Source organism: Pongo abelii, chromosome 2 (assembly GCF_028885655.2).
Source record: "Pongo abelii isolate AG06213 chromosome 2, NHGRI_mPonAbe1-v2.0_pri, whole genome shotgun sequence".
NCBI classification, from domain to species: domain Eukaryota; kingdom Metazoa; phylum Chordata; class Mammalia; order Primates; family Hominidae; genus Pongo; species Pongo abelii.
The window spans coordinates 137982397-137995459 of NC_085928.1; the positions used below are offsets into that span (position 1 = coordinate 137982397).

General features: G+C 42.8%; 1 long non-coding RNA gene across 1 annotated transcript in view; it reads right to left on the reverse strand.

Moving 5' to 3' along the window:
- Window positions 1-224: 224 nt before the first annotated feature.
- LOC129058630 (uncharacterized) overlaps window positions 225-13063 on the reverse strand; it is a 48795-nt gene continuing 35956 nt past the window's right edge. Inside the window, exon 3 of the long non-coding RNA XR_008523887.2 lies at window positions 225-345. This is a non-coding gene — a long non-coding RNA (uncharacterized LOC129058630). The remainder of the gene's footprint in view (window positions 346-13063) is intronic.

The window sequence follows — 13063 nt, forward strand, 5'->3', positions numbered from 1 at the left end:
AAGGCATAAGTTTCTCCAACTACTAATGTTTAATTTACACATTCATCAGAATTATAGTAAAGGGTTAGTGGAAACTGACTGTTTTGGTTGCTAACGGAGACCTGGCCTGCAATTTGTGCCCACAATTTGTGCATGATTCCGATCGTGTCAGTTACTTTTTTTAAGCTTTAATTCATTAAAGATTAGTACAAAAGTGTAAACTATAACATAGACTAAAGAGAAATGGGCGACGTAGTCTCTCTGGCTACTTCCTGCTGAATAGGGTCGTTGTCAGGGGGCATTAGAGTGGAAGATGTCTCTTTGGCGCTGGTAATGCTCCTGACTTGGGGGGCTCAAGGGCAGTTCCTGTTGAAATATAATCAAATGAGTTTGGGGAATGTGTTGGAAAAACATGCGACAAAAATACAGTCCACAACACAGTGCTATGCCTATGCCCCAGAGGATGGCAAGGACAATGAAGATTTTCTGCCACCAGGAAGGTCTCCCACTAAACTGAGATGCTATCCAGTCATGGAGTGACAGGGCAGAGCTGGAGATGGCTTGGATTTGCCAACACATATCCTCTAAGGCCAAGGAAATGTTTCCAGAGTTATTGGGAATATACACACAACATTCAGTTTTGACGAGGGCACAGATTCCTCCTTCAGCCACAGTTAAAATATCTAGGGCCATTCGGTTTTGTAAGATGGCCTTGTGCATATAATACACTTCAGCATTCATGAGAGAAATACTTTGGAGGCTGTCATTTAGGGCCTGTTGGGTAAAATTGGCTAGAGCCTCTATGTGCTGTATTACAGTTCCTAAACCTACTGAGGGCATAAAGATTGTGGGTAGGTGACCATTCCTGTGAACAATGGCCCTAGTCCCTTGGTTAACCATATGTGGAAGATAAGGATAGACTTCCATGGTTTTTACCCAGCGTCCTTGTGCCCAGGGAATACCTAGAGTGCAGCGTCCTAACTAACCTGAGGGAAGCCAAGGCCATAAGTTTGGGCCGCAGAGCCACTGGGTTCCGTTGGGAGCATACCAATTCAAGCCAGGTCGCTGAGACCAGTCTGTGGCAAATAGGTCCCTTTGTTGTAACAGTATAGTATGTCAGCACTGTCCAGGTGGAATCCATCCCATAACACGAGTTGTGTTTGGCCAGTTATCAAGGGAGTGATTTCTTTGCTCCCAGCATAAGGGAGCTATCTGGCTTAAGTGTCCCTTAGTGGCTGTCAGCCAAATGAACCCATCCCATATCTGGGGAAACCCATTTCTATATCGAGTGTTCTGAGGTCTGAAAGTCTGGACAAAGACCTTGGTATCCAACAAGGGGGTGGCAAAGGCTATTACTTTATCCCTTGTCTCATTTACTGAGAATGGTTTATCATGCCCCGGCTCATTTAAAGTTTTATTTATAGGCCATTCTGAAATGTTTTTTCTAGTTACCTCAGTCATCTGTGCCCCTGTCCATTGTTTAAGATCCCCTATAAAGCTTTGTAAAAATACTCAGTCTTTCCCTTGTAGCGGGGAGACCCACCAAGGTAGCTCCATGGTTTTAGCAACGGGTAACAAACCACAGACCCAGCAAGGGTCTCCTTGTTGTAATCCATCTGAATAACTGTGTGCCCGTTGTAGGAAAATGTTAGAGGTAGAGGCATTAACAACAAAAGGAGCAGAAAGGAAAAATATTACAAGGGAAAATCTTGTCATTTGCTGAACAGAAATCTTAGGCCTTCCAGGGGTTCCATCTCCCATTAGGTGGCCTTGGTGTCCTCTGTCAGGGATGTTTCTTCTTGCAGGAACTTTTTCACTCATGTGTAGTAGATACATGGCTTGATGTCCACCAGTTTCAGTGCCGAATTGGTGCTTAGCAGCACATCGTAGGGCCCTTTGTATTTCTCCTGCAGCTGGGGAGCAGGGTCTGTTTCTTTCCATTCTTTTAATAGCACTTGATCACTGGGCTGGAATGTGTGGCACAGTTCTGCAGAGTTCACAATGCTCCTGTTGAAAGCAAATTTATGCAAAAGGTTAAGAGTTTGTCCCAAGTGAGTAACACAGTTTTTAATAGTTAACTCCCTGTTAAGGGGTGCCTCAGTAACCCAAATATAATTTTGTAGAGACTTAACTTAATCCCGCTTTGGGAGTTACCCTTACCCAGAGCAGTGCAATGCCGAGTACCTGAATTCACTTTAACTGGATTTCCCAGCACAGTTTGGCAATGATTGTTTTCAGTGTTAGATTCATTCTTTCTGTCTGTCCGGAAGATTGAGGTCTCCACACTGAATGTAGTTTCCATTTTATTCCAAGTGCCTTATTTACTTATTGAGTTATGTCAGATGTGAATAAGGGCCCATTATCGCTTTGAATTATGTCCAGAAGCCCGTACTGAGGTATGATTTCCTTTAAGAAAACTTTAATTACTTCAGTTGCTCATTCTGTGAGCCTCTATCCAGCCAGAGAAGGTGTCTACTAGAACTAAGAGGTATTTGTATCCTCCACGGGAGGGTGGCATTTGAGGAAAATCTATTTTCCAGTTTTCCAGTGGGTATTTTCCTCTGTTTTGATGTCTGGGTTGTCTTCAACTGTGATTGTTAGGTTCATTTCTAGCACACAGATAACAGCGCTGGACTGTATTTTCCAAATTAGCTTTTAGCCCTTTCCCTCTCTAATACCACTGAATGAAGGCTAATGAACACTCTCGCCCATAGTGTGTGCTATCATGGATATACTTTAACATTGGGTGGACAAGATGAGCCGGTATCCAAATTAGGCCCTTGTTATTTACTTTCCAGCCTTCCTTATTTAAAGCAACTCCTTTGCTTTCTGCACTTTTCTCATTCGAGGACTATATTGGGGCCTAAAGGCTGTTAAATCTATTTGAGGAATTAGAGGTGTCTGGAATTCAATGCTGGCTAAGTGCCAGGCAGTGTGGTCTGCAAAGGCATTCCCTTTGCTATTTTGGAATTGCTGTGTTGATGGCCAAGACAATGCATTACGGCAACCACCTGTGGAGACTTTATTGCTTCTAGTAATTCCAGTACTTGTGTGGCATATTCAATTTCAGTATTGACAGCCTTCAGTAGTCCCCTCTCCTTCCAAATGTCCCCATGAGCATGGACTATCATGAATGCATATTTAGAGTTAGAGTCAGCATAGATGTTGGTGTTTTTACCTTGGGACAACTGCAGGGCTCTTATAAGGGTGATTTGCTCTGCCTTCTGTGCAGAGGTTCCTATGTAAAGTCCTTGCCTCTACTACCTCTTAAGAGGTCACCATAGCATATACAGCATTCTTCCTTCCATTGATTACCAGGCTGCTCCCATCTATGAACAATGTTCAATCTACATGCAGCGTGGCTATATTCTTTAAATCAGGATGGCTGGAAAATACTTGAACAATAACTTCTAAATAATTATGCATAGGTTATTTTGGTTCTTTGGTAGGAGGAAGTAAAGTAGCTGGGTTCAGGGCTCTGGTGGTTTGTAATTTCACGTGGGGTCATTTAAAAATGGCCTGGCATTTGCCTAACCTGCCACTGTCAGCCAATAGTATCCCTTTTGTTCCAGTAGCACCAGCACTTAGCAAGACACACAGACTATGACAGGCTGTCCCAAAGTTAGCTTCTCAGCTTCCTTTAACAGCAGGCAGGTGGCAGAGACTGCCCTTAAACAAGGGGGTGCGGAGCCTTTGGCCACAGTCACCAGCTGCTTAGAAAAGTAAGCTACTGGCTGTAATATTTCTCCTAACTTTTGGGAGAGGACCCTGAGTGCCAGACCCAGTCTCTCATGATTATACAGTTGAAAGAGCTTGTGAGGATTTGGAAGCCCCAAGACTGGTGCAGAAATTAACTTACATTCAGTTGTTTGAATGCGTGCTGGTGTTTCACTTCCCAGTTGAAGGGATCATTGTCAGCCCCATTCAACAGCTCATATAGTGGCTTTGCTGGCAGTCCATAGTTAGGAATCCAAATGCAACAAAACCCTGCCATACCCAGAATTCCTCTCAGCTGTCTTCTAGTAGAGGGTGTGGTGATGGAAGCAATTGCGTTTCATGTTTCCACCATCAAGGCTCTGGTTCCCTTCTGCAAGAGAAACCCTAAGTACCCCAAAGTTTTTCTGCATACTTGAGCCTTTTTACTTGAAACCTTGTACCCACGGGTTGCTAGGTGATTTGGAGTTTTAATGGTATTATTTTGACATCCCCATTCACAGGGGCTAGATATCAGTAAATCATCCATGTATTGTAACAACACCTCATTTTCCAATTGTGAACTTCTTCAGTCTTGAGCCAAGCCTTCTCTGAATTTAGTTGGAGAGTTTTTAAACCCAAGTGGGAACACAATCCAATAACACTGAAACTGAGTTGTGGCTTCAGGATCTGTCCATTCAAAGACATACTGCAATTGACTTTCTATGTCAATTGACTTTCTATTGCTTTTTATGCAAAAGAAAGCATCCTTTAAATCCAATACTGTAAACCATTCATGATTTCCAGGAAGAGAAATAAACACAATACATGGGTTAGCTACAGTGGGCTGTACATCTTCTACAATGTCATTAATTGCCCTTAAATCTTGTACAAATTAAAATTTGTGTGAGTGAGGCTTTTTCACCAGCAAAATTGGAGTGTTGTTAGGAGACTGATGGGGTACTATTAGGCCACACTACAAGAACTGGACCAAGACTGGTTGAATGCCTTCTAATGCTTCTCTTTTTAAAGTGTATTGTTTCTTCTGGACTGGCTAGGCTCCTTCCTTAAGTTTAATTTTCACTGGGTCCACACTGATGGCCTTCCTGGGCCGATGTGAAGCCCAAATCTCTGAGCTTACCTTGTCAAGGATTTCCTGTGGAATAGTCCCTGTTCTAGAGTTGGAAGCTTCTGAGTCTGTTAGGAGCACCTGCAGCTGAAACCCATGTTCCAGAGGCACTTGGGAGACACATCTGGTGTTTCTTGGGATTACAGACAATCTGAGCTTGCAGCTTACATAGCAGGTCTCTGCCAAGTAAAGGGACTGGGAACTCTGGCACACAAAGGAATTTATGAGTATTAATTCATTGCCCACTTTACAAGAGAGGGGACACAGGAACCACTCCGATCTTAGTTCTCTGCTTATCCCAACCACATTAACAGAAGTATTAGAAAGTCCAGTTATTGGGGTGTTAACCACTGAATAAGTAGTGCCAACGTTGATTAAGAAATCCACTTTTTGTTTCTGTACTGTCAATTTTACCCCAGGCTCCTGTGGGGAGATTTTAATATCAGTTAGGGTTGGAGCTTCTAGGGGCCTTTGGCACTTTCAATCTTCCTCAAATTCATTTCCAGGCTTAACTGCCATCAGTGATTTTGGTTCACTCTGGCTTAATTTTGGACAACCTTGTTCCAATGTCCTGTTTCAGCAAGCACATTGATCCTTTTCTATTTTTCCTCTCCATTTTTGGAGTCCCTTTCCTTTTGGATTTTCTCCTGCTGTGGCTAGAAGTATTGTTGCCTGTCTCAGGTTTTTAACTTCCCTGGTTTCTCTGCTGTTATAAACCTTTAATGCAATATCAATCAATTGGGAGGCATTCATCCCAAAGCCCCTTCTATCTTTTGGAACTTTTTCCTGATATCAGGGGCACTTTGCCCTGTGAAAGTCATATTAACCATATTGACGTTTTCAGGATCTTGTAGGGGTCTCTATATTTTCTGAACATCTGACAAATATGTTCCATGAACTCAGAGGGTTCCTCATTAGGTTTTTGTTGGAGCTGCTGTACATTATTCAAGCTCTTAGGTTTAGGCATCCCGGATATCATGCCTTTTTTTTTGTTTGAGATGGAGTTTTGCTCTTGTTGCCCAGGCTGGAGTGCAATGGCACGATCTCGGCTCACTGCAACCTCCGCATCCCAGGTTCAAGTGATTCTCCTGCCTCAGCCTCCTGAATAGCTGGGATTATAGGCATGCACCACCATGCCCAGCTAATTTTGTGTTTTTAGTAGAAACAAGGTTTCTCCATGTTGGTTAGGCTGATCTCAAACTCCTGACCTCAGGTGATCCACCCACCTTGGCCTCCCAAAGTGCTGGGGTTACAGGCATGAGCCACCATGCCCAGCTGATTTCATGCCTTTTAGTATGTATCTCCTGTAGTGTTCCAAGTGAACCATGCCAGCAGCGTTGGCCTCATTAGGGTACCAATTTGGGTCCACAGAGAGGATTGCCCTATCAGAATCCGGAGTATCATCTAGGTCCTCATCATAAAGGTGTTGCACTTCCTCCTTTGCTTTGTCTAAAACTAGCTGCCACTCATCTGCCGTGAGCATAATATTCAGGAAGGCTTACACACCTGCCCATGTGCTACAATGAGTAGCAAATATAGTAGTAAATAATTCAGTCATTTTCTGGGGATCCTATCTATATGAAGGATGTTTTTCCAATTTAACAAGTTGGATGTGGAAAAAGGATTGTAGGCCCAATAATATCCAGCCAGAGCTCCTTGCTGATTAACCCCTACTGGGTATTGTCATAGTGGAAATTGCCCTGCTCCAGGGTCGGTGACCTCCCCAAATTAGTACCTTGCCTAGTTCAAGAGGGAGACACTAACTCTGCGGCTTCCTTATATTCTGGGGGCAGTAACTCTTCTTTTCCTTGCCTTAGCACTGGAGCAGTAGCTACTATAGGGGTTAAGAGCATTTATTAACTGTTGGGTTTCTGAGTCCTTTCTTCCTCCCCTTGGGAGTCAGGACAAACCTTAGCAGTGTATTGTACCATTAATTTATTCCCTTCTTTCTTAACATCCTAATCATACAGTAACATGAATGCCAGGACATATGGCATTTCCCCCCATTTTCCCGACCTTTGGCAGAATAGTTCTAACTGAGAGATGGTGTGAAAGTTCGAGGTCCCACAAACTGGCCACCTTTCTTCAGACTCTAAAACATACATTGGCCAAGCTATGTTACAGTAAAAGATTAATTTCTTTTTAGTCATGGGTGGATAACCATATTGTTTCCAACCTGCCGGAATTCTCCCTAGGGGGCGATGGGCAGGAACAGAGACAGTGTATCCCATCCTGAGTGCTCAAAACTTAACACATAACAGACACACAAAAACAGATTCTCACAGCCAGATGTAAATATATTTCAAACAAATGCAAAGTAGATGTATAAATTAGCCCTATTGTCTCCTTAATGGTACCAAAATGAATGGCTTTGCAAGCCCCGATAAGGAAGACAATAGACTCCCTGCTTATGATTCAGTTTTACTCACCCCTTCAGTGTCCTAGCCCCTGTTCTACCCCAGTAACAAAGGGATGGGTGGTCCTTTTGCCCGGGGAAAGTTCTCAGAAGGGTCCTCAGGGCAAACTGTACCTAGCAGCTGCTGGGAGTCTCCTAAAGACCGTCAGGTCACAAGCCTCTAGCTCCTGAGGGCAGCTCTGTTTCAGTGGAGCCGCCAGATTTTGTACCCAGATAAAACTGAGGTCTGGCTGCTTGGTCTTATGGTCCAATTAATGTGATACAGATGACCTGGAAATAAGAGAGTTTATTTCTGTAAGCAGCCACAGGGAGAAGTTCAGAGAAGTTCATCAGATCAACTCAGAGTTACAAGTTTTTTTTTCAGTGCTTATATACATTCAAGTTATATGTCTATGTGTGGGTGTGCACCTACCAGCAAGAGTGTTTCATTCAATCTAATCTTTAACTATGTTCTAGTGACTGGAAACTTTCTTTAGAGCCCTGGAAAACTTACTTAATCTTAAGTGGGCCGTGGTACAAGGTGTGTGTAAGAATACCTTCATCAGCCAGGAGTGGAGGCTCACGCCTGTAATCCCAGCACTTTGGGATGCCAAGGCGGGCGGGTCACCTGAGGTCGGGAGTTCGAGACCAGCCTAACATGGAGAAACCCCGTCTCTACTAAAAATACAAAATTAGCTGGGCATGGTGATGCATGCCTGTAATCCAAGCTACTCAGGAAGCTGAGACAGGAGAATCGCTTGAATCCAGGAGACATAGTTTGCAGTGAGCTGAGATCACGCCATTGCACTCCAGCCTGAGCAACAAGAGCGAAACTCTATCTCAAAAACAAAAACAAAAACAAGACAAATGCCTTCACCATTTTATCAGTCATTAAGGTCTGAGAAAGCCCAGATGGGGTCTTGATGGGTTTGTTTTTACATTTCAGCCCTTGTACTAAGGCAGCAGTTTCCCTAGTTCCTAATATTTAACTTATACATTCATCAGAATTATAGTAAAGGATTAGTGGAAACTGACTGTTCTGGTTGCTAATGAAGACCTGGCCTGCCACACACCCACGGGCCATTTCCCCTGTGTGTGTGTCTCTCTTTCTCCCTCCTTAGGCCTCTCTATTCCCTGAGACAACATTGAAATTAGCCCAGTTAATAACCCTGCAATGGCCTCTAAGTGCTCAAGTGAAAGGAAGAGTCACAAGTCTCCCGCTTGAAATAAAAAACTAGAATGATGAAGCTTAGTGAGGAAGGCATATTGAAAGCTGAGACAGGCCAAAAGCCAGGCCTCTGGTGCCAAAAAGTTAGCTAAGTTGTGAATGCAAAAAAAAAGTTCTTGAAGGAAATTAAAAGTGCTACTCCAGTGAACACATGAATAAGGCCTTTCTGAAATACCCTTACTGCTGATTTGGAGAAAGTCTGTGTGGTTTATACAGAAGATCAAACCAATCACAACATTCCCTTAAGCCAAAACCTAATCCAAAGCAAGGCCCTAAACTCTCTTAAATTCTATGCAGGCTGAGAGAGGTGGGAAAGCTGCAGAAGAAAAGTTGGAGAAGCTGCAGAAATCAGTTCATGAGGTTTAAGGAAAGTAGTTATCTCCATAACATAAAAGTGCGAGGGGAAGCAGCAAGTTCTGATGTAGAAGCTGCAGTAAGTCATTCAGAAGATCAAGCTAAAATCATTGATGAAGGTGGCTATACTAAACAACAGATTTTCAGTGTAGCTGAAACAGCCTTCTTTTGGAAGAATATGGCATCTAGAAGTTTCATAGCTCAAGAGGAGAAGTCAATGCCAGGCTTCAAAACTTCAAAGGTCAGGCTGACTCTCTTGGTAGTGGCTAAGGCAGCTGGTGATTTTAAGTAGAAGCCAATGCTCATTTGCCAGTTTGAAAATCCTATGACCCTTAAGAATCATGCTAAATATACTCTGCCTATGCTCTATAAATGGACAAAAAAGGCTGGATGACAGCATATATCTTTGCACATGATTGAATATTTTAAGCCTACTGTTGAGACCTACAGCTTAAAAAAAAAGATTCCTTACAAAATATTATTGTTTATTGACAATGTACCTTGTTACCCAAGAGTTTTAATGGAGATGTACAAGGATATTAATGTTGTTTTCCTGCCTGCTAACACAAGATCTTCCACTAGCAAAGAGATTACAACTAGCTGAAGGCTCAGATAATTATTAGCAGTTTTTGGCCATAAAATTCTTCAAATTAAATTGTCAACATGAGCACATATTGATTTTATGATTTCAAAATTAGAATTTGAAAATTTATACAATTAACTTAAAAAGTGGATCAAGGCCAGGCACAGTGGCTCACACCTGTAATCTCAGTACTTTGGGAAGCCCAGGTGGGCAGATGACCTGAGGTCAGGAGTTTGAGACTCACCTGGCCAACATGGTGAAACCCTGTCTCTACTAAAATACAAAAATTAGCTGGACATGGTGGTGGGTGCCTGTAATCCCAGCTACTCAGGAGGCTGAGGCAGGAGAATCGCTTGAACCCAGGACAGGAGGTGGAGGTTGCAGTGAGGTGAGATGGCACCATTGCACTCCAGCCTAGGCAACAGAGACAGACTCCATCTCAAAAAAAAAAAAAAAAAAAAGAAAGAAAAAGAAAAGAAAAAAGTGGATCAAAAAATTAGGTAGAAATGTAGTGAAATATTTTTAAAATTGTACTTGAGAGTGTACACCAGCAAATTACCAATTATTCTTATATTTCTTCTGTAATGATTTGTTTCTAAATACAAGTATGATTTCAGAAGTCAAGAAGAATTAAAATGGAGTAAAATTCAGGATAAGATTTGTTAGTGAAAGAAGCCAAACTCAAAAGGCTATATACTGTATAATTTAAATTAAATAGCATTCTGGTGAGAGGAGTGGAGCAAGATGGCAGAATAGAAGTCTCCACCAATTGTCTTCCCCACAATGACACCAATGTAACAATTATCTATACACAGCCAAGCACCTTCATAAGAACCAGAAAATCAGGTGAGCACTTACAGTACCTGGTTTTACTTCATAGCACTGAAAGAGGCATTGAAGAGGTAGGAAAAACAGTCTTGAATCACCAACACCACATCATCCCCATCACCCAGCAGCAGTGGCTTAATGCTGAGAGTGTTTCTGTGTCCTGGGGAGAAAGCGAGCCAGCAATGAACTCAGTGCTGCCCTTGTTACAGCAGAAAGCAAAACTGGACCAAACTCAGCTGACACCTGCACATGGAGGGAGCATTTAAATCAGCCCTAGCCAGGGGTGGAATCACCAATCCCAGCAGTTGGAATTGGGATTGGAATCACCAATCCCAGCAGTTGGAACCATAAGCTTCACCGCCACAGGCTAAAGTGCTCTAGGGCTACAACTAAACTTGAAAGGCAGTCTAGGCCATAAGGACTGTAATACCTAGGTGAGCTCTAGTGCTGAACTGGGTCCAGAGACAGTGGACTAGGGATCTACATGACCTACTAAGACACCAGCCAGGGCAACTAAGGGAGTGCTGGCATCAACCCTCCCCTAATGCCAGGCTGCGCAGCTCATGGCTTCAAAGGAGACTTCTTCCTTCCACTTGAGGAGGAGAGATGGAAGAGTGGGGAGGACTTTGTCTTGCATCTTGGATACCAGCTGAGCCACAGCAGGATAGGGTACCAGTCAGAGTCATGAAATCCCCTTTCCAGGCCCCAGCTCCCAGACATTTCTAGACACACTCTGGGCCACGAGGCTCTCCACTGCCTTGAATGGAAGGACCCAGTCATGGCAAAATTCATCACCTGCTAACTGAAGAGCGCTTGGCCCCTGAATACCCAGCAGCAATACCCAAGTACTATGTCAAGGGCTTTGAATGAGACTCAGACTTGCTAGCTTCAGATGAGACACAGCAAATTTCCAGCAGTGGTGGCTGTGGGGTGAGACACTTTCTGCTTGAGAAAAGTGGAGAAAAAAGTTAAGGGACTTTGTCTTGCACCTTAGGTAGCACCTTGGTCAGAGGTGGGTAGAGCAAAAAGTGGGCTCTTGGGGTCCACAATTCTAAGACTTGGCTCTGGTTCAGCATTTCCAGACCTGCCCTGGGCCATACGGGAGCCCATTCCTCTGAAGGGTGAGTCTCAGATCAGGCAGCATTCACCACAAGCTGACTGAAGAGTCCTTAGCCTTAAGGGAACATAAGCAATAGTCTGGTAGTACTCCTTGTGGGCCTGAGGTGGTGGCGGCCACAAGGTGAGGCTTCTCTGCCATTGAAAAGAAGAGGGAAGAGTGGTTAAAAGTCAGCTCAGCTGCGGTACAATGGAACATCAGGTACACATCTAAGGTTTTTGACCCTAGTTCCTGGCTCCCAGTTGGCACCTCTGGACTGCCCAGGCCCTAGGGAAGGACATAAGCCTGGCTGGCTTTGCCACTTGATGATTGTAGAGCCTCAGGGCTTTGAGCAAACATAGGCAGTAGTCAGGGAGTGGTTGCAACAGGTTTTGGGAGAAACCCAGTGCAGTCCTAAGGGTGGTGGCTATAGATGTGTTTGTGTCACTCCACTCCCGGCTCCAGGAGGCTTGTAACAGAGGGAGAAAATTGATTTGTTTGGTAGAAAGTAAGTGAAGAGAACAAGAGTCTCTGTCTAGTAATCCAGGGAATTCTTCAGGATCTTGCCCAAGACCATAAGGGCAATACTTCTGCAAATCTGCAAGAACTACAGTGCTACTGGTCTTGAGGTTCTTCCTAAGGCAGTTACAGCTTAGATCACAACACTCAGGTCCTTTCAAATATCTGGAAAGCCTTCCAAGGAAGATGGGTACAAATAAATCCAACTACAAAGACCTAAATAATACCTAACTTTTCAATACCCAGACACAGACAAACATCTATAAGCATCAATACTATCCAGGAAAACATGACCTCACCAAACAAACTAAGTAAGGCACCAGGGACCAATCCTGGAGAGACAGAGATATGCAACCTTTCAGACAGAGAATTCAAAATAGTTGTTTTAAGGACACTAAAATAAATTCAAGATAATACAACAAAGGAATTCAGAATCCTATCAGATAAATTTAACAAAGAGATTGAAATAATTTTTAAAAATCAATCAGAAATTCTGGAGCTGAAAAAGTGCAATTGGCATACTGAAGAATGCATCAGAGTATTTTAAAAGAAGAATTGATCAAGCAGAAGAAGGAATTAGTGAGCTTGAAGACAAACTATTTGAAAATACACAGTCAGAGGAGACAAAAAAAGAATGAAAAACAATAAAGCATGCCTACAGGATATAGAAAATAGTCTCAAAAGGCAAATCTAGGAATTATTGGCCTTAAAGAGAAGATAAAGAGATAGGGTAGGGGTAGAAAGTTTATTCAAATGAATAACAGAGAACTTCTGAAACCTAGAGTAAAATATCAGTATCCAAAGACAAGAAGGTTATTGAACACTAAGCAGATTTAACCCAAAGACTACCTCAAGGCATTTAAAAATCAGACTTCCAAAGATCAAGGGTAAAGAGAGGATCCTAAAAGCAGCAAGAGAAAAGAAACAAATAACATACAATGGAGCTCCAATACATCCAGCAGCAGACTTTATGGTGGAAACCTTACAGGCCAGAAGAGAGTGTCATGACATATTTAAAGTACTGAAGGACAAAAAAATATATTTTACTCTAGGATAGTATATCTGGCAAAATTAACCTTCAAACATGAAAGATAAATAAATACTTTCCCAGACAAATAAAAGCTGAGGGATAAGATATACATAGTAGCAACAAAAAGTTAAAAGCCCATAGTATTAATTTAAGGCCATCAAGTCTTTATTAGTTTTCTTTTTGCTTGCTTGCTTGTTTGTTTATGCAAACATTGTTAAGTTGTTATCAC